This window comes from Apium graveolens, chromosome 3, assembly GCF_009905375.1.
Source record: "Apium graveolens cultivar Ventura chromosome 3, ASM990537v1, whole genome shotgun sequence".
NCBI classification, from domain to species: Eukaryota; Viridiplantae; Streptophyta; class Magnoliopsida; order Apiales; family Apiaceae; genus Apium; species Apium graveolens.
Genome location: NC_133649.1, coordinates 166,968,295 through 166,996,038, shown reverse-complemented (window position 1 = coordinate 166,996,038; position 27,744 = coordinate 166,968,295). Strand labels below are relative to the sequence as shown.

At 35.2% G+C, this 27,744-nt stretch overlaps 1 non-coding gene across 1 annotated transcript; it reads right to left on the bottom strand.

Moving 5' to 3' along the window:
- Window positions 1-9,844: 9,844 nt before the first annotated feature.
- Window positions 9,845-9,951, bottom strand: LOC141715687 (small nucleolar RNA R71). Its single transcript, XR_012572439.1, has one exon. It is a non-coding gene; the product is annotated as a small nucleolar RNA R71 (small nucleolar RNA).
- Between the last annotated feature and the right edge of the window lie 17,793 nt (window positions 9,952-27,744).

Here is a 27,744-nt window from a genome sequence, read left to right as displayed (position 1 = left end):
GACCAAAGGATTAGAAGAATAAAGACGATGATGCTTCGAGACAGAATAGATAAATATTTTACATATATCTGAATTAAATGATTCTGTTTATGGAAGTATTCTTCTGCTATTCTATGTTCAGAATAGCTAAGTGATTTTACTTATCAAATTACTGGATTTATACATATTTTGGAATTTGAGAAAGATGATTTTGTTGCGAGTATTCCTGCCCAAGTGAATGGGGGAACAAAATTATTTAGGATGTCGAATGATTCGGCTCCTGTTTTAATAAAAAAGTTTTTAAGATTTGAATGGTTACTGGTTACAGCGTAGGTGATCGAGATATCGGTCCAGCTGTAATATCTTTCAAGGCTAGTTATGCCTTTTCTGGTGCCCTACAGGTACCGTATGGCTTCGGGATACGGGTAGTACCTATATCTACGGTATGGCTGCGGGATACCGGTGTTGTTTCGCGACTGATCATCGGGAACATCATGAAATGTTATTGGTTCCAATCTAAATTGTTGTTTCTAAATTGTTTTGATAATCATAGAACAAATGATTTATCAACTGTTTCTGTTTGGATTAAAGTGAATTACGGTTTTGATTCAGTTCTGATTCATGTGGATACTTAGTTTGTCGTTAAATATCAAAGGTGGTATTAGTATATATGATTGATGTTGACTTCAGTATGGGTGTTGTGAGCATCAAAGTTCGTATTGATATCTAATTTGATATGACAGCAAAATAAGTATTAATTTGAAGAGTTCAGTTTTGAGTAAAGTTTATGATTCAATCCATAATCATTGAAACGTGAAGAAGCGTCTAGAATTAGATGGCGAGTCAACAGACGAAAATGGCCTTTCTAACTATAGGGGACCCAAGGTATACCTGTCTGTGTGATAGGAGTTGGATGGGACGCCATCACTTGTGTGTGTTGTGACTACAAGAAGGTTAACAACCTTTAGTAGTGTCTTAATTTGGACACGCAATACCAAGTTCATTTGATCATATTGATCTCTCAGTTATTCTCTTATTTCAACAATAATTTTTTTCAAATTCAGGTTTTGGTTCCATTATGATATCAAATTCTGTTCTTTTTGAAATCTCATGATTTTATCATTCCAAATATTCGAAGGTATGCCAATCAAGTTAAGCTGAGTATCCTGGTCAAGTCAAAGTAAGGCGATATGTTGGAATTACGAAGGATGACAGTTGAGTGCAATGCGATTAAACTATCACTGCAATATAGCGAAGTCAATCTGTTTCTTTATTTCTCTCTCTATTTGTCTCTCTCTTTCTTTTTCTTTCTCTCCATCTTTCTCTCTATTCTTTTCTCGCAAGTAGTAAAGAAAATTCTATTGAGGAATTGGTCAAAAGATGTGGATGGAACAGTGGTGCATAGTGAAGCTCCTGTAAAAGTTTTATTATACAAGGAATACAAGATTTACTTGAGATTATGGAAAATTGAGGTTATTTGGAAATGGAAAGTTGGCTAGAAGATCCCTTAGTGATTTCTTCTGCTGATTCCGAGGACGGAATCCTTATAAGGGGGTAGATTGTAATATCCCATATTTTCAAATATTATTATTATTATTATTATTTGGAATTGTTTATATGATTTTATGTGAATTTTAGTGAATTATATGATAATTGGAATTGATGTTTGGGTGTTTATATGTGATATTATTTGAGTATTTTAATTTTTATGTGTCCAGAATAAAATTTAGATAATTGTGATATTTTTCTGGTAATTTTTGGACTGTTAGATGATTTTATAATGATTTATGGATTTATTAATTATTTTCTGAGTAATTATAAAATTATTTTAAAAAGCCGGGAATCGTTCAACTTCAACTGTTTTTGCGTTTTTACAACCCGAAACTCTTCCGAAAACTCCATCCTAACCTAATCTGGTAATTCCGGACATTTTTCATGTTTTGACTTTTTCGATCCGGATTACAGTTTGACCCGTGCGCGGCCCGGCGCAAGATTTTCGATATGATAGTTATTTTGATAAATCAACAAAACCCATATTCTCGAGAGACGGGATATTTTTACATTATTTTCGTATATGGTGTTTTATGAAAAGCTCGGTTTTTGAAATTATCCAATTCTGGTATTAAATTATATCACTTTTATAGTTACTTAGCGGCTAAGTAATCTATTTTTGGCTCATTTTGTAGTTACTTAGCGGCTAAGCAACTAATTTAACGACCCAAAACGATCCAGAACGAACCAATATTCCGTAAATATAAATATCCTATTTCTTATTTCATTTATTTCGTTTATTCATTTGCAACCAGTAAAAATACTGTAAATACAGAGAAAACCCTAGAAAACCGATACGTTCCTGAAAATCAATCGTACAAACGAAGGCGTTATCGAACTCCGATTCGGGCGTGCAGCATATCAAACTGAAGCTCTCGAAATCTTCTTTCTGAATCAATCATCAATTTAAACCCAGAAATATCAGGTAATTTTCCAGTTTAATTATTTTAATTCAAATTTATTAAGGATTTATATATGAATTTTTGTTCTTGAGTTTGTCGATATGATTTGATGGCATAATCGTGTAGATAATATTTTTCTGATCATTTTGGTATATAATATATGAGATTTTGAGCTTCGCATCATGTAGAAAAGTGATTTTGATTCTCGAATTATGAAATTTAGGATTTATATTCAAGAATATTTTTAATTAGAAATTAGGTGTTTTTGAATGAAGGGTTATTAGATGAAATTGAGGTTAAAGACTTGTAGATCGTCGAAAGACGAATCGAATGGTACCACTGGTTTTAACAGACGATCACTGGAAGGCTTTGATCGGAAAATTCGACCACCGGCGGCGGGATTTTTCCCGTTCATTTTTCCATCGACTGGCTGAACGGTTTCCTGATTTGATAATATATTTGAGTTCCTGGTAAACTAGGCTACAAATCTGCACGTTCTTGTTGAGTTCTGGGTTCGCAGGAGATTTTCCGGTGAGTTCGAAGTCGCCGGCAATGGCGACGCCGGCGAACGTCGGGGAAGGTAGGAAAACTGCTACTTTGCCCCTGTTGTTTTGTAAATGTTACAAACCAGTCCTTCTTGTTTTCAAATTTATAAAAAGACGGATTTCTATTTATAAAAACTTTAAAACTGATATTCTGTTTATTTTTATTTTTAGGAAAATTGTTTTAATTATTTTAAATTACAAAAATCATTATTTTAATTCTGAAAAATTATTTTTAATTCAAAAATAAATCCAAATTATTTAATTAATTAATTTTAGTTGATAATTATTTATTTAATTAGTCAATTAATTTAAATATTAATTGATTAATTAATTTAATTAGTTATTAATTAATTTTATTTAATTATTTAATTAGATTTAATTATTTATTTTTGATTTAAAAATTTCGGAAAATAGTTTCGAGCTTTAAAATATTATTTTAAATTATTTTCCAGGCTCGATAATTTTTATAAAATTATTTTCAGGTGTTCGAGCCCTATTATTTGATTATTAAATGATTCGAAGACCGTTTTAATTCCGAAAAATGTTCAAAAATTCATAATAAATCAACCGTTCGTCCGTTTAATACGAAACGAAAGCCTCTAGAATTAGAAAAATATTCCGCTTTCAATAAAAATACTTTCAAGATGTAAACCCTTTTGGTTCGAAAGGTCGCTTGTTTTATAAGTCATTCTGAGTCGATTTTTGATCGATAAGTCATATTTTTGACCCGATTTCAGTTTTAAACGTACCCAGTCGAACCTTTTGATGAACCGAGTCATATGTGATATGAATTATGTGATACATGAGTTATGTGCTTATGTGCTATGTGAATTATGTGTGTATGTGGATCAAGAGTCCTGTGATTTTCTGTTATATTTATATATGGGCTATCGTATGGGTACACGACAGGCTTTTGACACGCAGTTCGTCGAATGATTATCGTTTAGGCGATTAAAGTTATATCTTTTAATTATAGATACGAGTCTTTCATGACGATCAGGACCGGATAAAGTGGATAAAGGCTAAAGTTGAATAGTATGGAATATTGGGTTGCAGCACTGCATGAGCAGCAGACCAAAGGATTAGTAGAATAAAGACGGTGATGCTTCGAGACAAAATTTCAGAATAGATGCGTTTATACGAGTGTGACTAACTGTTAAAACCCAAAGGTAAGTATCCCAATCATCACTTATTGTTCAAGTGATATATATTTTGAATTTTGTCATGCAAGTATTGTTTTCCCTATTCTCAGTTCAGAATAGATAAATATTTTACATATCGCTGAATTAAATAATTCTGTTTATGCAAGTATTCTTCTGCTATTCTATGTTCAGAATAGCTGAGTGATTTTACTTATCAAATTACTGGATTTATACATGTTTTGGATTTTGAGAAAGATGATTTTGTTGCGAGTATTCCTGCCCAAGTGAATGGGGGAATAAAATTATTTAGGATGTCGAATGATTCGACTCCTTTTTCAATAAAAAGGTTTCTAAGATTGGAATGGTTACTGGTTACTAGTTACAGCGTAGATGATCGAGATATCGGTCCAGCTGTAATATCTTTCAAGGCTAGTTATGTCTTTTCTGGCTCCCTATAGGTACCGTATGGCTTCGGGATACGGGTAGTACCTATATCTACGGTATGGCTGCAGGATACCGGTGTTGTTTCGCGACTGATCTTCGGGAACAGCATGAAATGTTATTGGTTCCAATCTAAATTATTGTTTCTAAATTGTTTTGATAATCATAGAACAAATGATTTATCAACTGTTTCTGTTTGGATTAAAGTGAATTGCGATTTTGATTCAGTTCTGATTCATGTGGCTACTTAGTTTGTTGTCAAATATCAAAGGTGGTATTAGTATAGATGATTGATGTTGACTTCAGTATGGGTGTTGTGAGCATCAAAGTTCGTACTGGTATTAATTTGAAGAGTTCGGTTTTGAGTACATTTTATGATTCAATCCATAATCATTGCTTCTTGTTGTTGTGGTTTACGATATTTCCGCAAACCCTGTTTTACGAGTTTTATTCTCGTCAGAATTCAAAGTATTGCTGAAGCATTTTGCTCAAAAATATCAAAATGGTTTTGAATACAATTAAGGAATCAATTCTGGGGTTCCTCAACTAAAATTTTATGATTCAGCAATTATGATTTTAAATGTTCTGCGCTGATGCAGATGTCGGTTTTATATTAAAACGACCCTTTATATGTTATAATGATCTTGCTGAGCATTTCTTTCGCTCATACTTGCATGTTTTCAAATTTAACCTCCAGTGAGGATTAGCTTGCGCTGTTTAGCTGCGTAATTCGAAGAAGCTTTTGGAAGGCGGTTGCTCCAGGTTTTGCAAATTAGTGTAAGTTCTTTTGTATAAAGTTGTTTATATTATATTATATTATAATTATGTTATTTTATAGTTGGGTGTAGTATACTTCTTTTCGAAGTTATACTAGTGGGTTAGTATTGAAGTGAGAATTGTTGTAAAGAGTTTGAAAAGAAAGTGAAAAATTGTTTATGGAATTTGGATATCTTGTTTCTAGAACTGTAACCTTAAAAGATCTTGGATTAGTGTGGGGTCATTTATGATAAATATCTTTCGCTGACATTTAATCATTGATTAAACAGGTTGATTTGGATTGAAGTTTTATAGTGACGACCAAATCCTCTGACCCCGGATTTGGGGGCGTTACATGATATCTTGACTGCATTAGCTTGGCAAACCTTTTACAAAGTCTGTCATTTGTAGAACCAAAAATGATATCTTCAACATATATCTGCACCAAAAGTAAGTCCTTTCCATGGTTGAGATAAAATAAAGTTTTGTCAATAGTCCTTCTGTTAAATCCACTTTCCGGAAGAAACTGAGCTAATGTCTCATACCATGCTCTTGGAGCTTGCTTAAGACCATAAAGTGCTTTATCAAGTCTGTAGACATGATTAGGAAATTTTGAATCTATAAAACCTGGAGGTTGTTCAACATATACTTCTTCTTCCAATTCTCCATTAGGAAAAGCACTTTTTACATCCATTTGAAAGACTTTAAATTTTTTTGTGAGCAGCATAAGCCAGAAATATCCTTATGGCTTCCAATCTAGCAACTGGTGCAAATGTTTCATCATAATCAATTCCCACCTATTGAGAATATCCTTTTGCAACCAGTCTTGCTTTATTCCTTGTAATTAAGCCATCAATATCAGTTTTATTTCTGAACACCCACTTTGTACTAACAACAGATCTATTCTTTGGTCTTGGCACTAGGGTCCAGGTTTTATTTTTTTCAAATTCACTTAACTCTTCCTGCATTGCTTGCACCCAATCAGCATCTTGAAGAGCTTCTTCCACTTTCTTTGGTTTAGTCTGAGAAAGAAAAGAATGATAGAGACATTCATTTGATGTTGTTGTTCTAGTTCTAAAACCTGCTTCAGGATTTCTAATAATCAAGTCAGGTGTATGTTCTTTAGTCCACTTTCTTGCAGATGGAAGGTGATCTCTAGAATTAGATGCTCCCCCATGATCCATGCAGTCTCCATAAACATTTTCTAATACTCCCCCTGAAATTATGCTCTCTGAGTTGGATCCTTCAGAATTTGATTTTCCAGAATTATCAGAACTTGTCCCATCAGAACTTGATGAATCAGAACTTGAAGATCCTGTTCTAGGTTCTGATGATTCTTGAGATGTGGTTGGATCTTCAATATGCTCCCCCTGCACAGGTGCATTTTCCTTTGGCGTAGTCACCACAGTTTCAATTACATCAGAGTTTAACCCATCAGAGTTTGCAGTATCAGGATTTAGACTATCAGAATTTACAGAATCAGAATTTAAAACTTCATTCTCAAATCTCAGTTGATCATGATCATTGAAATCTTCAAGTCCAGTAATCTTCTTATCATCAAAAGAGACATTGATAGATTCCATGACAACCCTTGTTCTTAAATTGTAGACTCTAAAGGCTTTTGTGGAAAGTGGATATCCAACAAAAATTCCTTCATCAGCTTTTAGAACAAATTTGGATAGCTGTTTAGGATGAGTCTTAAGAACAAAACACTCACCCAAATACATGAAAGTACTTCATATTTGGCTTCCTTTTCTTCACCATCTCATATGGTGTCTTTCCATGCTTGTTGATAAGTGTTGCATTCTGAGTAAAATAAACAGTCTGCACAGCTTCAGCCCAAAAGTAGTTTGGTAATTTTGCTTCATCAAGCATAGTTCGTGCAGCTTCAATAAGAGTTCTATTCTTTCTTTCAACAACTCCATTTTTCTGTGGAATTCCAGGAGCAGAGAATTCCTTCTTTATTCCATGGTCTTTGCAGAACTCTTCCATGATCAAATTCTTGAACTCAGTGCCATTATCACTTCATATGATTTTCACAGAGTCTTTGACCAATTTATCCAGTTGTTTGACATGATCAATCAAGATAGATGCAGTTTCACTTTTTGTATGCAAGAAATTCACCCATGTGTATCTGGTGTAATAACCCCAATTTTTGGAATTTTTTAAACCCTTATGAATAGTGTTTTTGCTGATTATGCTGAATAAGAAAACTTTTCATGCCACACTTTGTAGAGGTTCTTTTATTGAAATTCTGAGATCTTATTAGTACCCTATATGTTATATAAGTGTATGTAAAGATCGTCAGAATCCAAATTCGAACACTTTGATTTTTCCCGAAAATCCACCAGATACAGAAAGAATTGAGTATAAGGTAACATGATTAAAAGGATTTTAATTCAAGGATTATAAGAGAGGATCATAAAAGGAATATAATATATTGAGAAAGGTTCAGGGAACTGATAAGTGGCATTTTATACCACTTAGAACGTCTTAAAATGGCTTAAATTGGTGTCTTGAAATCAAGTATTTTGTGTATTTGATGCGTTTTTCTAGTGTTTATGTATTTCAGGGTATTAGTTGCATTTCGGGGGAGTAATCATCAAGAATAAGCCTTGGCGTGTGTTCATCATTGAGAGAGGGAAGAAATGGGCAGATTACGGCGAAGGAACGGAGCAAACTCAGGAATTCTCCAGAAGGGTCCTGAGCGCCCGCTCAGCTATGCTGAGCGGCCGCGCAGGGTCGGGGAAAAAAATAATTTATTTTAGGACTTCTATTTCTGTTTGGCTTCCACTTCTATGTAATCTGAGTTTTATGGGACTATTATATAAGTAGATTTGGAGACGTTTTCACAGGAGAGGATCGTGGTATTACGCAAGGAGCGAAGGAGATAAGGAAGAAGACCGTTTAGTGCACATCAACGAAGAGGAAGCATATTTTCTTGTGATTCTTGTTTCGTTGTAACGTTGGATGCTAGTTTTCTTACCTTGAACCTATTTACTCTTGTGACGTACTCTGATTTAATATAATTAGTTTAGTTATATTTTCTTGTGTTTGTTTATCATGATTTCATATGAACCCATGATGACGATAAGTGCTATTATGGGCTAATCGTGATCATGGGGTTGCAATGGATTTATTATGGAATTCTTTAGTTAATTGTTTAATACTTTAGTGTGTGATGATTGTATGATATCTAGTTTTGGTTGTGCGTATTCGTCTTATGTGCGTCGCGAACATATAAGATAGGATGTTAATCTCTTGTGAAGCGACGGTGGATCTTGAGATTTAGAACTTGCCATGCTAGCATAGGTTCATGTACGTTGTGCATGATTAGTGGGTAACTCTAACAGTTTTATTTGCCCTATGTAATCAAAAATAATAACTTGTGCTTAAATCGTTGTGTTGTCAATTTCTGTAGACATATAGGAACTCAACATAATTGATGACTATTCAACTTCTATCTTGATTGTGGATTTTGGTAGAATGGTATTAGTACAATGAAAGTTGGCTTTTATCAGTTTTCTGTTATTCGATTAATATCATCACTGTCACATGCTAAAGGTAATAACAATGACTATTGAAGGAAGTAGTAATGAAGTTGTGATCTCATGAGTGTTTTATTATTGATAATTTGAAGTGTTAATTAAGTGATTAATTAAGTAGTTAATTGTAGTTAATATTTAGTCAACAATTCTAAGTGTTAGTGTCTTAACATTGAGAAGTAATCATACATTGGTGAGTGAGTTTAATTAGACAATAAATTAGTCTGAGTCTCTGTGGGAACGAACTAGAAAGTATTCTATATTACTTGCGAACGCGTATACTTGCGTGAATATTAGCGTGTGTTTTCATCCTAACAAGTTTTTGGCGCCGCTGCCGGGGACTCGGCGTATTTGTTTAGTTTATGTACTCACCATCATTGGTCATTAGGACTCAGTGATTAGGACGTAGTAGTTACTTATTGTTTCCGGTTGTGTTTCAGGTACTTTAGCAAGCGTTTATGCAAACTCGTTCTCGTACTCGCAAGAGGACTTTAGATACAGCTGAGGAGACAGACGAAGTTCTTGATATTCCGGAGAAGTTAGATTTTGAAGATTCGGATTCAGGAACTGAGCGGAAAGAACCAGTAAACATGGGTGATCGTATTGTTCAAGCTGATCCAGCTCTTATGGATTTTTCTCGGCCAAAAATTGATGACATTCAGTCAAGCATTCTTCATCCGACTATTCAAGCTAACACCTTTGAAATCAAGCCGGACACTATTCAGATGGTGCAGAATTCTGTTTCTTTTGGAGGAGCGGCGACTGAAGACCCCAACATGCACATAAGGAATTTTGTCGAGATCTGCAGCACTTTTAAGTATAATGGCGTGACTGATGAGGCTATCAAGTTGAGGCTTTTCCCATTCTCACTAAGGGACAAGGCTAAAGACTGGTTACATTCTGAACCAGCTGGGTCCATTACTACGTGGCAAGATCTTGCGCAAAAGTTTCTGGTGAAGTTTTATCTAATGGAAAAGACTGCTGCTATGAGGAGTGCTCTTACTCAGTTTGCGCAGCAACCTACAGAATCTATGTGCGAGGCTTGGGAACGCTACAAGGAAATGTTGAGAAAATGTCCACATCATGGAATGCCTGATTGGATGGTGATCACTGGTTTCTATAATGGTTTGGGGGCCCAATCTCGGCCCATGCTCGATGCAGCAGCTGGATGCGCCTTATGGGCTAAAAGCTATACTGAGGCGTATAATCTTATAGAGACTATGGCTGCAAATGAGCATCAAAACCCAACTCAGAGGATGACGTCAGGTAAGGTAGCAGGTATTCTGGAAGTTGATGCAGCCACCGCTATTGCAGCCCAGCTTCAAGCGCTATCAATGAAGGTTGATTCTCTGGCTACATATGGAGTTAATCAAATAGCTATGGTTTGTGAGCTTTGTGCAGGTTCTCATGCTACGGATCAGTGTTCTCTTGTCAACGAATCTGTTCAGTATGTGAATAATTATCAGCGACAACAGCAGCCTGTGCCAGCGACCTATCATCCTAATAACAGAAATCATCCAAATTTTAGCTGGGGGAATAATCAGAATGCTATTCAGCCACCATGTCAGCAAGGACTGAGTAAACAGTTTAACCCACCTGGATTCCAGCAACCACAGCAATATGCTACAAGGCAATCATATCCTCAACAGGGAAGTACAGCTGCACCTACTAGTGCTGATTTTGAGGAACTTAAGCTGTTATACAAGAGTCAGGCGGTTTCTATCAAGACCTTGGAAAATCAAATCGGTCAATTAGCCAATGTAGTGCTCAATCGTCAACCTGGCACTCTTCCCAGTGACACGGAAGTACCAGGCAGGAAGAAAGCTAAAGAGCAAGTCAAGGCTATTACCTTAAGGTCTGGAAAAGTTGCTGATGCTGAAAAGGCAAAAGAAGGAGAAGCTGAAATTAGAGATGAAGAAGCTAAGCAAAAGGAGAAAGCGGAGGAACCAAGGAAGACTACTGTTGAACACACTCTGCCTGAGGCTAATATAGGGGAGAAACAGCTCTATCCTCCACCACCTTTTCCTAAGAGATTGCAGCAACAAAAGCTGGATAGACAGTTCGGTAAGTTTCTGGAGGTGTTCAAGAAACTTCACATCAATATACCTTTCGCTGAGGCTCTAGAGCAAATGCCTAGTTATGCGAAGTTTATGAAGAGTATTCTTTCAAGAAAGGTGAAACTGGATGACCTTGAGACCGTTGCTCTCACGAAAGAATGCAGCGCTGTTCTGCACCAAAAGTTACCACCAAAACTGAAAGATCCAGGTAGCTTCACCATTCCTTGCACCATTGGCAATTTGACTTTTGACAAGTGCCTTTGTGATTTGGGAGCAAGCATTAATCTGATGTCGTTGTCGATCTTTAAAAAGCTGGATCTGCCTGATCCAAAACCCACATACATGTCTCTACAATTGGCTGATCGTTCCATTACTTACCCAAGGGGCATAGTGGAGGATGTGCTCGTCAAGGTGGATAAGCTCTTCTTTCCGGCAGATTTTGTTATTCTGGATTTTGAGGAAGATAAGAAGATTCCCATAATCTTGGGAAGACCTTCATTTCCAACAAGAAGCTCTCGGCCTTTATCCATTTCAAAGGAAGAAAAAACTCAAATCCAAGTTCCAAGCTTTGTTAATTAGTGAGGTAATTATCTAAGGTTCCTTGTACAAAGATATAGATATCCTATAAGTCTAAGCTTCAAATTCCTTCACAATCTCTTCCTAAAATTCATGGAAGAAGAGAGTGAATAGTGTTTTTCAAGAACTTGAAATTTTAATCTTGTGTTTTTGAGTAGATTAATCTTTGGTAAGGACTTTCAAGGGTGATTCCAAGCTCCTTAGTTACTTTTCCTCACCAAGGAAGGTATAATATCATACCCTAGCCCTACTTTTGTATATTTAGAGTTTTTATGCTTGGTTTAGTTCTTGGGAAGTATGATTCATGTATATTTAGAGTTGGGTTGGATTTATAATGAGTTTGGAGTTGTAAATCTTGATTATTGGTTAATGAACTTAAGTATAGCTTTAGTTCATGTTTAGGGGTAGTATAAATTGATAAATCTTGAGATGTTGGGACTGTTGTAATGAAGTATGGATGGAGTTTGGTTGTATTGGTGGTTATGGGTTGATTTGTGGTGGATTGTGGATTGATTTGGAGTTGTACAAATTTGGTAATCGCGTAAACATAGTCGTCGTAATGCCCGATTTACCTTAGACTTCTTTTGTTCTTAACATCAGGACCCGTTAACTCACTGTTAGGTTTTGACCATTGCTATGTTCAGATATTTCATGTTACGAGCTTCGTTTTGATATGTGGTTCGCTTCAATCCGATGTACGGTTTAGGAGAAACGACCGTTTTAAGTAACGGCGTTTCGCGACCGAACCCTTACCCCTCGCCTTACTTTAAAACCTTGGTTAAGGCCCTTAAATGACTAATTGGAGTATGAAATAATTATGTAAGGTGGATTAGGCAGTTGGTAGGGTACTCACGAAGGAATTGCCTTAAAATTCTTAATGGTTAATTTATTAAAAATGGTAGAGCCGAGGGTACTCGAACGACTAATGTGATTTGTTAAGCGTAGAAATGATCATAAGCGAACGTTAGGGTTCAATTGGTTAAAGTCTAGTTTCTTAAGCGACCGGGGTTTAATTCCGACTTATGTTATTGTTCATAGGTTATCGGACCCACTCTAAGCTTAAGTCTATCCGGGAATACTCAGGCAAGTTTTCTACCCGTTATACTGTTGTTGTGATGAATATATGCATATGCATTATCTTGTGATAAGTGCATGATTGTTATTAGGAAATTTTGCGATATATTGGAGTATGCTGATATGGTATATATGCATGCCTGTTTCGTAATCTTGATATCTAATTGTTGATTCAAATGCTTATACGTTGCATAATACCTATGCTAGAGATAAGCAGTAGTTGCGTATACCCTTAGTATAGGGGACCCAAAGGTGAATATTTTCTAAACCGGGAGTCGATGTTCCCGAGTATAATATATATATATATTTATATATATATAGATATAGTTTTCAAAACTATTAATCGAATAAGGTTTATTCGATAACTTAATTTTATTTAATGAATATTATTTTGAATATTCATTCGAGGACTTATGACTCCGCTTATTTTATTAAATGAATATTATTTTAATATTTATTCGAGGACTTATGACTCCGCTTATTTTATTAAATGAATATTATTTTGAATATTCATTCGAGGACTTATGACTCCGCTTATTTTATTAAATAATATTCTTTATTTTATTAAAGAATAATGTTTCGATAATCAAACTTATTTTCGATTATTCAAATAAAGATCGTACTTTCGTATAAGTATATCTTTGGTTATTTATTATTCATTTCAAGTATAAGTTTTAAAACTTCTACTTCAATTATTTTTATAAAGATTATCCTTATGGGAATATTATTTAAATAATAATATTCAGATATTTTCTAATATATCGGGACTGATTTATTTCATTAAATCAGCGTTACTCCAAACATTCTGTAACACCCCCAGATCCGGGGTCGGGGATCCGGGTTGTCACGAGTTCCATTTCCCTTAATAACACCCAATCTTAATAATTACTCAACTACCCTATATTGTGACCCCACAATAAACACACACCACACGATATAGTCTCAGAGATGAACATCAAAAAAATAACCACAAGTCATTTTATTCCACATTTATCTGCCAATACACCTTAAAAAGTTTTCTGAATAAATTTACATTTCTTTGCCATTATTACAATTCATAAATATACATAAATCTGGTACATTAGAAGTTGAAAGCCTAGCCTATTGGTAGTTCCTACCTCAGCTACGGCGGCATCAATGCTTCTAGAAAACTGCGGAACGTCTCTTAATCGCTTGCGAATCGGGAGCTTGGTCCTGTTCATCCTTTCTATCTGTTTTTGTGTGATGAAAAAAAAAAGCAAGGGTGATCAGCAAGCCCACCAAAATAATATGTATAATGATTAATAGTATATGAGCCTTCTCTTAGTACTCATGAAAGTCTTGGTCAAAAGAAATGAACCAAGTTTGATATCTTAATGCGATGAAGTCGCAAAATATTCAGTATATATACATATATACTTTTCAAAATATTGGAAGTCCTCTTCCATGCATAATACACGCAAAGTCCCAGTGTATAACTGTATAAAAAAATATCGTTGCAAGGTGATCTCATATATCTAACCTTGTCTCAACGTTTTTCTGAAAATCTTTGTCATCCATAAGACAATTATTAATTAGATATAAGTTTAAAAGATGAAGTTACAAGATACCCCAATATACTTATATCTTTCCCAAATACTACTTGAACTACCACCGTTCAAGTTATAATTAGTTTCAAAAGTTCATCACATAGATGAGACTATAAGACAGGATTTGAATAGATTCAACCTTTGAAATATTATTAAAGGAAATGAAGATATGATATACATCATTTAGTTCTGATATATATATATCCACATATATATCTTCTTTATACATTTCCTGAAAATCTCTGTCATGTAAAGTATGAACAGAATTGCAATATCCAATAAATTTGAAAAGGAAAAGAATTTTGGCATAAACCTGATATCTTGCTGATCAGGCAAAGATACCAATAAGTAACCTTTTCTACTAGTAGATGGACGAATTCCCCACTGGTCATCACCCTGGTCGCAATAGGACCTTATGCTGGACTGCCACTCAGCCACTTACGCATTTGATGGACTCCCACTGAGCCACTTACACTATCATGGACGCCCACTGAGCCCATGTTGCTTATGCCGACTCAATAGATGGACTTACTTCCCGAACGTTGGGTAAGTAATCAATTCATTTACCAAAACTGCAACCTTGTTGCGAATATAAAATACACCACAGAGCCGGATCCCTTAGATTTTTTGAGCGAGTATTCAAGTCCCCTTAAAATGGAAGATCTTGAATTTGGAAACAAGTTTTGGGATCCGCTCTACCCTTTTTAAATTCATTTTGAAGACTCGAAAACATTTTTAAGAATGTTTGGAGTAATGCTGATTTATGAAATAAATCAGTCCCAATATGAAAGAAATATCTGAATATTATTATTTAAATAATATTCCCATAAAGAATAATGGAGGTAGAAGTTGGAAAACTTATACTCGAAATGAATAGTGAATAATCAAAGATATACTTATACGAAAGTAATATTTTTATTTGAATAATCAAAAATAAGTTTGATTATCGACACCTTATTCTTTAATAAAATAAAGAATATATTGCAGTAATAAGCGGAGTCATAATACCTCGAATGAATATTATAAATAACATTCATAAAATAAAGGAGTCATACATCCTCAAATGAATATCCAAGTAATATCCAATAATAATATAAAAGAGTCATAAGCCCTCGAATAATATTCAAAATAATATTCAATAAATAATATAAAGAGTCATAAGCCCTCGAATGAATATTCAAATAATATTCATTTAATAAAATAAAGAAGTCATAAGCCCTCGAATGAATATTCATAATAATATTCATTAAATAAAATAAAGTTATCGAATAAACCTTATTCGATTAATAGTTTTGAAAACTATAACCATATATATATATAAATATATATGTATATATATACATATATACAAAATCTACTTGGGATCCTCGACTCCCGGTTTAGAAAATATTTCCACCTTTTGGGTCCCTATACTAAGGGTATATGCAAGTTACCGCTATCCTCTAGCATAGGTATTATCAACTGAATCAACAGATATATATAGAAAGAATATGAAACAGGCATGCATATATATATATATATATATCATAGCAGCATGCTTCAATATATTGCAACATTTGCTGATTAACCAACATGCATCTATCGCAAGATAATGCAAATACATATATACATCACAACAACAGTATAACGGGTAGAAAACTTGCAAGAGCGACTTGGGGTGATAAAAGGCTCGGGACGAGTCTGGTAACCTATAAACAACAAGTAAGTTGGAATTAAACCAAAGTCACTTGTAAATCTATACTTTAACTAACTTAGACTCTAACGCTTGTTTTGCGCTTACTGACTCGCTTAAGTCACTCGGGTACCCTCGGCTCCACCATTTTTAATAATTTAACCTTTACGAGTTTTAAGGCGATTCCTTCGCGAGTGTCTTACCAACTGCCTAACACACTTACCATAAATGTTTCATGCATTAATTAACCCTTTTTGGTCTTTAACCTTTGTTTCAAAGTAAGGCGAGGGGAAAAGTTTCATTCGCGAAATGCCGTTATTTGAAACGGTCGTTTCTCCTAAACCGTGCATCGGAATCGAACGAACTACATATCAAAACGAAGCTCGTAACATGAGCTATCTAAAAATGGCAATGGTCAAAATCTAGCAGGGGGTTCTCGGGTCCTAATGTTATGCACAAAAACAGTCTAAAGAAAATCGGACGTTACGACAGCTATGTTTACGTGATTTCCCAAATTTAAACCATTCAAAACCAACCACAATTCAACCCCAAATCAATCATACAACCAACATCCATCCAAAATACACTCCAACAGCCCCATCAAATCAATGTTACCAATTCATACTTATTTCTCAATTATGAACTAAGAGTTTTACTTAAGTTCATTGACTAATTAACCAAGATTTCCAACTCCAAAAATATCACAAAATCAACCAATCTCTAAACACACAATAATCATGCCTCTCACCAACTAAAATACTCATAACAAGCTTTAACATGATTACACACCCATTACCCTAACCCTTCATCTAAACATTAGGAAATCTAAACAACAAAACTTAAAGTTAAGATCATGAAGAGTTATACCTTCCTTGAAGCTTTTAATCCATGAAAGATCCTTGGAATGCCCATGGAAGCCTTAATCTAACCTCCTACAAGCTTGTTCTTTCAAAGAAATCAAGAACACAAAAATTAATTTCAAGAAATTACTATTCACCATCTTCTTTCTTGATTTATAGAAAAAGATTGGCTTGGAATTAGAAGGTTAAACTTATAGGAAGTATGTAACTTAACTAGGAGAAGCTAGGATAATTACCTTGCTAAATAGTAAGTGGAGGAGCTTGGACTTTCATTTTTTAAGAAAAGAGGCCGAGAGCTTGAAGAAGAAAATGGGGGTTTTGTGTTTTTTGATGAAAATGAAATGTTTTGGCTTGGTTGGTTGCCTTTTGTCTTGTTTTTGGTTAATTACTTTTCTAGCCTTGACTTTGTGTGGTTTTAAATCAACCACAACTCCTTCCCCTTATGTCATGCTTATGTCACATTGCTATGTCATCATCCCTTCTAATCTCTTTGATTAGCTTCTAATTGTTTGCCTAATGACCGCTGATCTGTTATACGGTTCGCTTAACTTTCGTTTTCGTTTATCGTTTGAGGGATCATACCCGGGATCTTATTACTTAGGTTCCCTTAACCTTTCTCAATACATTATATTCCTTTTTATGATCCTCTATTATAATCCTTTAATTTAAATCCTTTTTATCCTGTTACCTTATACTCAATTCTCTCCGTATCTAGTGTATTTCCGAGAAAAATCAAAGTGTTCGGAATTGGATTCTGACGATCTTTGCATACACTTATATACCATATAGAGTACTAATAAAACCTCAGAATATCCATATCAGAACCCCTACATAGTGTGGCATGAAAAATTTTCTCAATCAGAAAAAACACTATTCATAAGGGTTTCAAAAAAAAATTCCCAAAAATTGGGGTTATTACAGTCTCCCCTCCTTAAAAGGATTCCATCCCGGAATCAGATAGAAATGAATAGGGATACTTTCTTAGTATTACACTTTCTGACTCTCAAGTCAATTTTCCAACATTGTGGTTCTACCATCAAACTCTTACTAGTTTGATAACCCTTCTCCTAAGCACTCGTTCCTTCTTAATCTATACCCTTCCTAGTTGCTCCATATAGGTTACGTCTGGTTGCATGTCTATGCGCTCATATGCTCCTATTTATCTGGCATCCGAATTATACTTCCTTAACATTGATACGTGGAACACGCTATGAACTTGCTACATGTTCGGGGTTAGGGCTAACTTATATGCTAACTTCCCAATACGTCTTAGTATATCCCAGGGTCCAACAATTCGTGGACTTAGCTTTCCTTTCTTTCCGAACCTCATCAATCCTTTTTCCAAGGGATACCTATAACATTACTAGGTCCCCTATTTCCCATTCCTTGTCCTTTCGTGTTAAATCAACATACTTCGTGTTCCCATCTTGGGCTACTACCAGCCATCCTCTGATTAGATTTATCATATCCTTGGTCCTTTGGACTACTGCGGGTCCGAGCATCTTGCGCTCTACAACTTCATCCTAATCATAAGGGAGATCGACATTGTCTTTCCTCTAGGATCTCATAAGGCGATATCTCAATACTGACATATGATCTATTGTCGTGATATAACTTAATCCGCGTTAAGTGATCATTCCAAATTCTTTCAAGTCTATTGCACAGACTCTCATTATAGCTTTTAGCATTAGAGCTTTTGCTTCTCAATACCCATTCTTTTCCAGTTCGTAATCGCTATTACCTTCCGTTCCTAATATTATACTGGTTATACTTTTGCTCGTTAGCGTTCTATAACCTTTTAATAACCATGCCAACCTTAGTATAACGAATGTGTTTCCATTCCGAATACTACCACAACTTTATTACTCCTTTTTCAGCTGTTTCTATTTTTGAAAGCTTAATCCTTCATATAGAAGTAAAAGAATTTATTGAGAGATCACTATGATCATGAACACTTGTTATATCGCATAGTTAGTACAGAAGGTGGCCAGCCTTTAGTACTTGACAAGCAATTAAACAATAGATGGTATCCTACTAGGCTTCTATCACACAGATAGATAGTCATTCGGCAATACCTCCCCTTTCTGGAAGGGTCGTTCTTCTCAGCTTACACGAAATAAAAAGAAGAGAAAAGAACGAATTGAAGAGAATTGTATATATGAAAAAAAAATATACTGCCACAAAATATCTGGCTTGGAACCTACCTCTGAACTATAGAGGTTTGTCATAGGAGAACGAAACATATGAGTATTTATATCAACATCAAGTATTATAGCATCGTATTTCACACGCCTAAATATTTGCTATTCCGTCCATCATTCTATGGACCCATGCTCTTCCTCGAGCTTATACACAATCACCTTTGAAACTCCCTCGATTTCGAAAATCGAACCTGGGATCTCATTCTAGACATCATCGTTACTAGAGTTCTATGCTTGTACCGCAACCCTCCTCGTATAATAATACGACTCTCTATTGATAAGAAAGAATAAATATACAATAGGTAGATACTCTACTTAATTAGTCTATCAATAATAACTTATACACTACCACGACCCGATTAGTGGTACTCAATCTCAACACCCATTCCAATACAACTCTCACGGTTGTAATCAGCTCAATACTCGCAGAATCATTGCTGCCTTACTATGGTCCACCACTGACCCACTGTAGTCATTCATTTTCCCTGAAGTCTTAATAGCTAACCATACAGAGTCCATACATCTCGTATCAAATCCTTCTAAGGAGGTAACATAATCACCATTCATGATTCATGAAGAACACTCCTGATCCTGACATACATACATGACATGAAGCAGATAAAATTGCAGAAGAGTTTCAATCAAAGCAAATATAGCAGGTTAATACCATTCTAAATCATATGCCTTAAATAGAAGACTTACTCAAAGGTTCGTCTAGTCCTTTTTGAAACATGGTCCTGGCTTATCTCAAGATAGGACCTTCTAAGATAGATAGCCCGTTCATGGCGATTACACGAATTATACCTTTACCAACTACTATTATGGTTGGGTATTGCACAGTCATCAGAAGGAATGTCAATCTTCCAAACCATAATACAACCTTCACAGTTTTAACCATCATCACTGTATTCTTTTGGCACACACGCCTATAATTATCCACTTACCTTTAAAGTGTCGGCCAGCTCTTTGGCCTTTCCTGATAGTAAAATTTCCTTACAGTCAATGTCATTTTAACCACCTCCAAATAAATTTTCTACCTTATTTCAATCACAGCTTATGTGAAAATGCTTTTCTTTAATATCTGATGAGTAAATAATAAAAAAAAATATCACCATTTTTCCATAAGTTATTGCCTCAGTCTTTAGAGGTTAATCACTGTCAAGACTGACTCTCAATCATACTTAGAACATCTTTTATCTTAAGTCCTAATTGCCCTGAACAATTTCGACCATTACTGGTTCGATCCATACTTTCTCGTGGTGTAACACATGCCCCACTTGGCATCATTATAATTACGACACATTTCCTTTATCAACATTTCTATTCTTGAGAATTTTGAATATTACCTTTCTCCTTGTAAAACCTCTAAGGTTTTCCTTGAATCGTTCCTCCTGTATTCCCTAGATACAGGGCATATCAAGATACCATTTATTAATACCAGAATCATTGTCTATATACTTCTGAAAAACATTTCCACTGATTCTTAAAGTTTGTTATTACCTTAATCCTTTCCACTTCAGTTTCTTTTTATTTTCCTTTCTCTTATCATTATTTCATGAACTAACACAACATAAGTATTGATTCCAAACATCCCGTCATTCTGGATTCGTGTCCTCAGAACGAATCTTGATAACTTTTACAACTTAGATTCATAATTCATCATACTCATCCACTTTTGTTCTAGCTCCAAAGCTTTTACACTATCTCCTTATCTTTGGGGATTACTTTCCCGAAAACAATTGACTGAACTTAAATCAGTTTATTCTAACCTCTGGCTCCGTGCCTTTCTTGGTCTTTCACCAGCGGGTGGTCTCTCTCTTAGGAGGGTAAGTGACAAAAACAGTCTTTTGTGGTTCGTCAATCATTTAGAATTTCAAATGATTCCTATATTTCCTTTAGCCAGGCTCTTGCCTCGACTGGGTCAGCTTGTACCTTAGAACTCGGAGAGCTTAGCGATTTAAAGGTCCTGAAAGAATTTCTCACCGCATTGTTTCCTCAGGGTGGTGGTTGGGGATAATAGTCTAAGTCCTTTTTAGACAGGTCCATGAATTTCCGTATTGGAGTACCGTCTAGGGTCTCCTTTCCTTACTCGACTTTCCGTTTCCTTAGTATGAAATGCTTCATCCTTCTCCCATACTTGGGGTTATCTTATACGTTAAAATCCTCATTTTCCACTTCATTATGTTATGGGTTCCTTCTATCTTGATGGCGTCTTCCCTGACTATCACATTCAGGGTTTGCCCTTAATCTTATTCCTTGAACTATGACTTTCATCTAAGATCTCATCTTTAAGCTCTTGAACATTTGGAATCCAAATTCTGTAGGAATACCTCATTATTCCCTTATTATCTTTCTCGGTATTAATCTCATATCTATTTGTTGGCTCTCTGCCTTCATTCATCACTTTTTCTGTCATAATACATTCTTTTCCGATAATTCGGACTGTATTGTAATCTCAAACATCTTTTCGGTACCGGCTCCGGTTACCTTCACTTCTATTTCCATTTTCTCAAAATCTCTTATAAACTCTCCAAAAGACATTATCATCTTGAGTCTCTCCTTTTTACTAAGGGCATCAGCCACCATATTGGCTTTTCCCGAATGATACAGAATCTCCCAATTATAATTCTTGATTAGCTCTAACCGCCTCCTCGGGCGTATGTTGAGCTCTTTCTACGGGAAAATGTACTAGAGCACTTATGGCTTAGGTAAATCTCGCACTTTTCTCCATACAAGTAGTGCCTCCAATCTTTAGGGCAAAACTATTGCCATGAGCCCAAGCTCATAGGTGGGGATATCGAATTTTATATTCCCTTAATTATCTTGACGCGTACGCGATTACCTTGCTATGCTGTATAAGAAGCACCCTAATTCCTTATGCGAAGCGTCACTACACATCACAAAATCTCCTTTTCCATCCGGCAACGCCATCATAGGGGTCGTCACCAATCTTTGCTTCAGTTCTTGAAAGTTGTTCTCGTATTTCTCTGTCCATTCAAACTTCTCGGTCTTACGAGTAAGCCGCGTTAAAGGGGGCTACTATCTTTACAAACTTGAACGAACCTCCGATAGTGACCGACCAATTCTACCTCTGGTAGTCGACCTAACCATGGTCATCAATTCATCAGTGGTCCTTTATCCAATCTTGTCAGGATCCTCCATGGGATCCTCCTCAACAACTATCCCTTCTAGGACAACATCCTCAACCGCTACATCCTCAATATCAACATCATCCAGTCCTGCATTAGGACACTCTATCGGATCCACAATCCGATCTCCAATTAGTAATAAAACATCATCGCGTTGTTGCTCCTCAACCTCAGGGTTCGGAGTCCCGCTACCATATACGATAACGAACTACGCTCCTATCACGATATTTATAAGGGTTCCCATTAGGGTTTTAACTATCAGTACTACGTTAGGTAGCCCGACTATGAACTTGGCAAGAGTTCTTATTATCTTAGTGAACTTATTATCTTAACGTCCCATCATCTCTGAGGTTTATAACGCTTAGCTCTGATACCACTTTTGTAACACCCCCAGATCCGGGGTCGGGGATCCGGGTTGTCACGAGTTCCATTTCCCTTAATAACACCCAATCTTAATAATTACTCAACTACTCTGTACTGTGACCCCACAATAAACACACACCACACGTTATAGTCTCAGAGATGAACATCAAAAAAATAATCACAAGTCATTTTATTCCATATTTATCTGCCAATACACCTTAAAAGGTTTTCTGAATAAATTTACATTTCTTTGCCATTATTACAATTCATAAATATACATAAATCTGGTACATTAGAAGTTGAAAGCCTAGCCTATTGGTAGTTCCTACCTCAGCCACGGCGGCATCAATGCTTCTAGAAAACTGCGGAACGTCTCCTAATCGCTTGCGAATCGGGAGCTTGGTCTTGTTCATCCTTTCTATCTGTTGTTGTGTGATGAAAGAAGAAAGCAAGGGTGATCAGCAAGCCCACCAAAATAATATGTATAATGATTAATAGTATATGAGCCTTCTCTTAGTACTCATGAAAGTCTTGGTCAAAAGAAATGAACCAAGTTTGATATCTTAATGCGATGAAGTCGCAAAATATTCAGTATATATACATATATACTTTTCAAAATATTGGAAGTCCTCTTCCATGCATAATACACACAAAGTCCCAGTGTATAACTGTATAAAAAATATCGTTGCAAGGTGATCTCATATATCTAACCTTGTCTCAATGTTTTTCTGAAAATCTTTGTCATCCATAAGACAATTATTAATTAGATATAAGTTTAAAAGATGAAGTTACAAGATACCCCAATATACTTATATCTTTCCCAAATACTACTTGAACTACCACCGTTCAAGTTATAATTAGTTTCAAAAGTTCATCACATAGATGAGACTATAAGACAGGATTTGAATAGATTCAACCTTTGAAATATTATTAAAGGAAATGAAGATATGATATACATCATTTAGTTCTGATATATATATATATATATCCACATATACATCTTCTTTATACATTTCCTGAAAACCTCTGTCATGTAAAGTATGAACAGAATTGCAATATCCAATAAATTTGGAAAGGAAAAGAATTTTGGCATAAACCTGATATCTTGCTGATCAGGCAAAGATACCAATAAGTAACCTTTTCTACTAGTAGATGGACGAATTCCCCACTGGTCATCACCCTGGTCGCAATAGGACCTTATGCTGGACTGCCACTCAGCCACTTACGCATTTGATGGACTCCCACTGAGCCACTTACACTATCATGGATGCCCACTGAGCCCATGTTGCTTATGCCGACTCAATAGATGGACTTACTTCCCGAACGTTGGGTAAGTAATCAATTCATTTACCAAAACTGCAACCTTGTTGCGAATATAAAATACGCCACAGAGCCGGATCCCTTAGATTTTTTGAGCGAGTATTCAAGTCCCCTTAAAATGGAAGATCTTGAATTTGGAAACAAGTTTTGGGATCCGCTCTACCCTTTTTAAATTCATTTTGAAGACTCGAAAACATTTTTAAGAATGTTTGGAGTAATGCTGATTTATGAAATAAATCAGTCCCAATATGAAAGAAATATCTGAATATTATTATTTAAATAATATTCCCATAAAGAATAATGGAGGTAGAAGTTGGAAAACTTATACTCGAAATGAATAGCGAATAATCAAAGATATACTTATACGAAAGTAATATCTTTATTTGAATAATCAAAAATAAGTTTGATTATCGACACCTTATTCTTTAATAAAATAAAGAATATATTGCAGTAATAAGCGGAGTCATAATACCTCGAATGAATATTATAAATAACATTCATAAAATAAAGGAGTCATACATCCTCAAATGAATATCCAAGTAATATCCAATAATAATATAAAAGAGTCATAAGCCCTCGAATAATATTCGAAATAATATTCAATAAATAATATAAAGAGTCATAAGCCCTCGAATGAATATTCAAATAATATTCATTTAATAAAATAAAGAAGTCATAAGCCCTCGAATGAATATTCATAATAATATTCATTAAACAAAATAAAGTTATCGAATAAACCTTATTCGATTAATAGTTTTGAAAACTATAACCATATATATATATAAATATATATGTATATATATACATATATACAAAATCTACTTGGGATCCTCGACTCCCGGTTTAGAAAATATTTCCACCTTTTGGGTCCCTATACTAAGTGTATATGCAAGTTACCGCTATCCTCTAGCATAGGTATTATCAACTGAATCAACAGATATATATAGCAAGAATACGAAACAGGCATGCATATATATATATATATATATATCATAGCAGCATGCTTCAATATATTGCAACATTTGCTGATTAACCAACATGCATCTATCGCAAGATAATGCACATACATATATACATCACAACAACAGTATAACGGGTAGAAAACTTGCATGAGCGACTTGGGGTGATAAAAGGCTCGGGACGAGTCTGGTAACCTATAAACAACAAGTAAGTTGGAATTAAACCAAAGTCACTTGTAAATCTATACTTTAACTAACTTAGACTCTAACGCTTGTTTTGCGCTTACTGACTCGCTTAAGTCACTCGGGTACCCTCGGCTCCACCATTTTTAATAATTTAACCTTTACGAGTTTTAAGGCGATTCCTTCGCGAGTGTCTTACCAACTGCCTAACACACTTACCATAAATGTTTCATGCATTAATTAACCCTTTTTGGTCTTTAACCTTTGTTTCAAAGTAAGGCGAGGGGAAAAGTTTCGTTCGCGAAACGCTGTTATTTGAAACGGTCGTTTCTCCTGAACCGTGCATCGGAATCGAACGAACTACATATCAAAACGAAGCTCGTAACATGAGCTATCTAAACATGGCAATGGTCAAAATCTAGCAGGGGGTTCTCGGGTCCTAATGTTATGCACAAAAACAGTCTAAAGAAAATCGGACGTTACGACGGCTATGTTTACGTGATTTCCCAAATTTAAACCATTCAAAACCAACCACAATTCAACCCCAAATCAATCATACAACCAACATCCATCCAAAACACACTCCAACAGCCCCATCAAATCAATGTTACCAATTCATACTTATTTCTCAATTATAAACTAAGAGTTTTACTTAAGTTCATTGACTAATTAACCAAGATTTCCAACTCCAAAAATATCACAAAATCAACCAATCTCTAAACACACAATAATCATGCCTCTCACCAACTAAAATACTCATAACAAACTTTAACATGATTACACACCCATTACCCTAACCCTTCATCTAAACATTAGGAAATCTAAACAACAAAACTTAAAGCTAAGATCATGAAGAGTTATACCTTCCTTGAAGCTTTTAATCCATGAAAGATCCTTGGAATGCCCATGGAAGCCTTAATCTAACCTCCTACAAGCTTGTTCTTTCAAAGAAATCAAGAACACAAAAATTAATTTCAAGAAAGTACTATTCACCATCTTCTTTCTTGATTTATAGAAAAAGATTGGCTTGGAATTAGAAGCTTAAACTTATAGGAAGTATGTAACTTAACTAGGAGAAGCTAGGATAATTACCTTGCTAAATAGTAAGTGGATGAGCTTGGACTTTCATTTTTTAAGAAAAGAGGCCGAGAGCTTGAAGAAGAAAATGGGGGGTTTTGTGTTTTTTGATGAAAATAAAATGTTTTGGCTTGGTTGGTTGCCTTTTGTCTTGTTTTTGGTTAATTACTTTTCTAGCCTTGACTTTGTGTGGTTTTAAATCAACCACATCTCCTTCCCCTTATGTCATGCTTATGTCACATTGCTATGTCATCATCCCTTCTAATCTCTTTGATTAGCTTCTAATTGTTTGCATTATGACCACTGATCTGTTATACGGTTCGCTTAACTTTCGTTTTCGTTTATCGTTTGAGGGATCATACCCGGGATCTTATTACTTAGGTTCCCTTAACCTTTCTCAATACATTATATTCCTTTTTATGATCCTCTATTATAATCCTTTAATTTAAATCCTTTTTATCCTGTTACCTTATACTCAATTCTCTCCGTATCTAGTGTATTTCCGGGAAAAATCAAAGTGTTCGGAATTGGATTCTGACGATCTTTGCATACACTTATATACCATATAGAGTACTAATAAAACCTCAGAATATCCATATCAGAACCCCTACATAGTGTGGCATGAAAAATTTTCTCAATCAGCAAAAACACTATTCATAAGGGTTTCAAAAAAAATTTCCCAAAAATTGGGGTTATTACACATTCTTAAAAATGTTTTCGAGTCTTCAAAATGATTTTAAAAGTTAGAGCGGATCCCAAAACTCGTTTTCAAATTTAAGATCTTCCTTTTGAAGGGGATTTAAATACTCGCTTTTAAATTAAGGGATTCGGCTCTGTGGTGTATTTTATATTCGCAACGAGGTTGCTGTTTTGATAAATGAATTGATTACTTACCCAACGTTCGGAAAGTAAGTCCATCTAATTGAGTCGGCATAAGCGACAGGCCGGGGTACGGTCTATCAAAGTGTAAGTGGCTGTGTGGCAGCCCATCAACGCGTAAGAGGCCGGGTGGCGGTCCAGCACAAGGTCCTAATGAGGCCAGGGTGATGACCGGTGGGGGATTCATTCATCTACTAGTAGAAAAGTTTACTTATTGGTATCTTTGCCTGATCAGCAAGATATCAGGTTTATGCCAAGGTTTTCTCCATTCCAAATTCATTGGATATTGCAACTCTGTTTATAATTTTCATAACAGAGGTTTTCAAGGAGTGTATGAAATGTATATATATAGGTGTATATATATATCGGGACTTAGTGAAGTATCTCGTAACTTCATTTCATTCAATAATATTTCAAAGATTGAATCTATTCAAATCTTATCTTATAGTCTCATCTATGTGATGAACTTTTGAAACTGATTATACCTTGAACGGTGGTAGTTCAAGTAGTATCCGGAAAAGATATAAGTATATTGGAGTATCTTGTAACTTCATCTTTTCAACTTATATCTAGTTAATGATTATCTTATGCATGACAAATATTTTCAGAAAAATGTTGAGACAAGGTTAGATATATAAGATCACCTTGCAATGATATTTTATACAAGTTATAAACTGGAACTCTGTGTATATTATACATGTCAGAGGATTTCAAAGATTGTGAAAAGTATATATGTATATATACACTGAATATTTTATGATTTCGTCGCATTAAGATATCAAACTTGGTTCATTTCTTCTTGACCAAGACTTTCATGAGTACTATGAGAATGCTCATATATTGTTAATTATAATACATATTATTTCGGTGGGCTTGTTGCTCACCCTTGCTTTCTTCTTTTATCACACAACAACAGATAGAAAAGATGAACGGGACCAAGCTTCC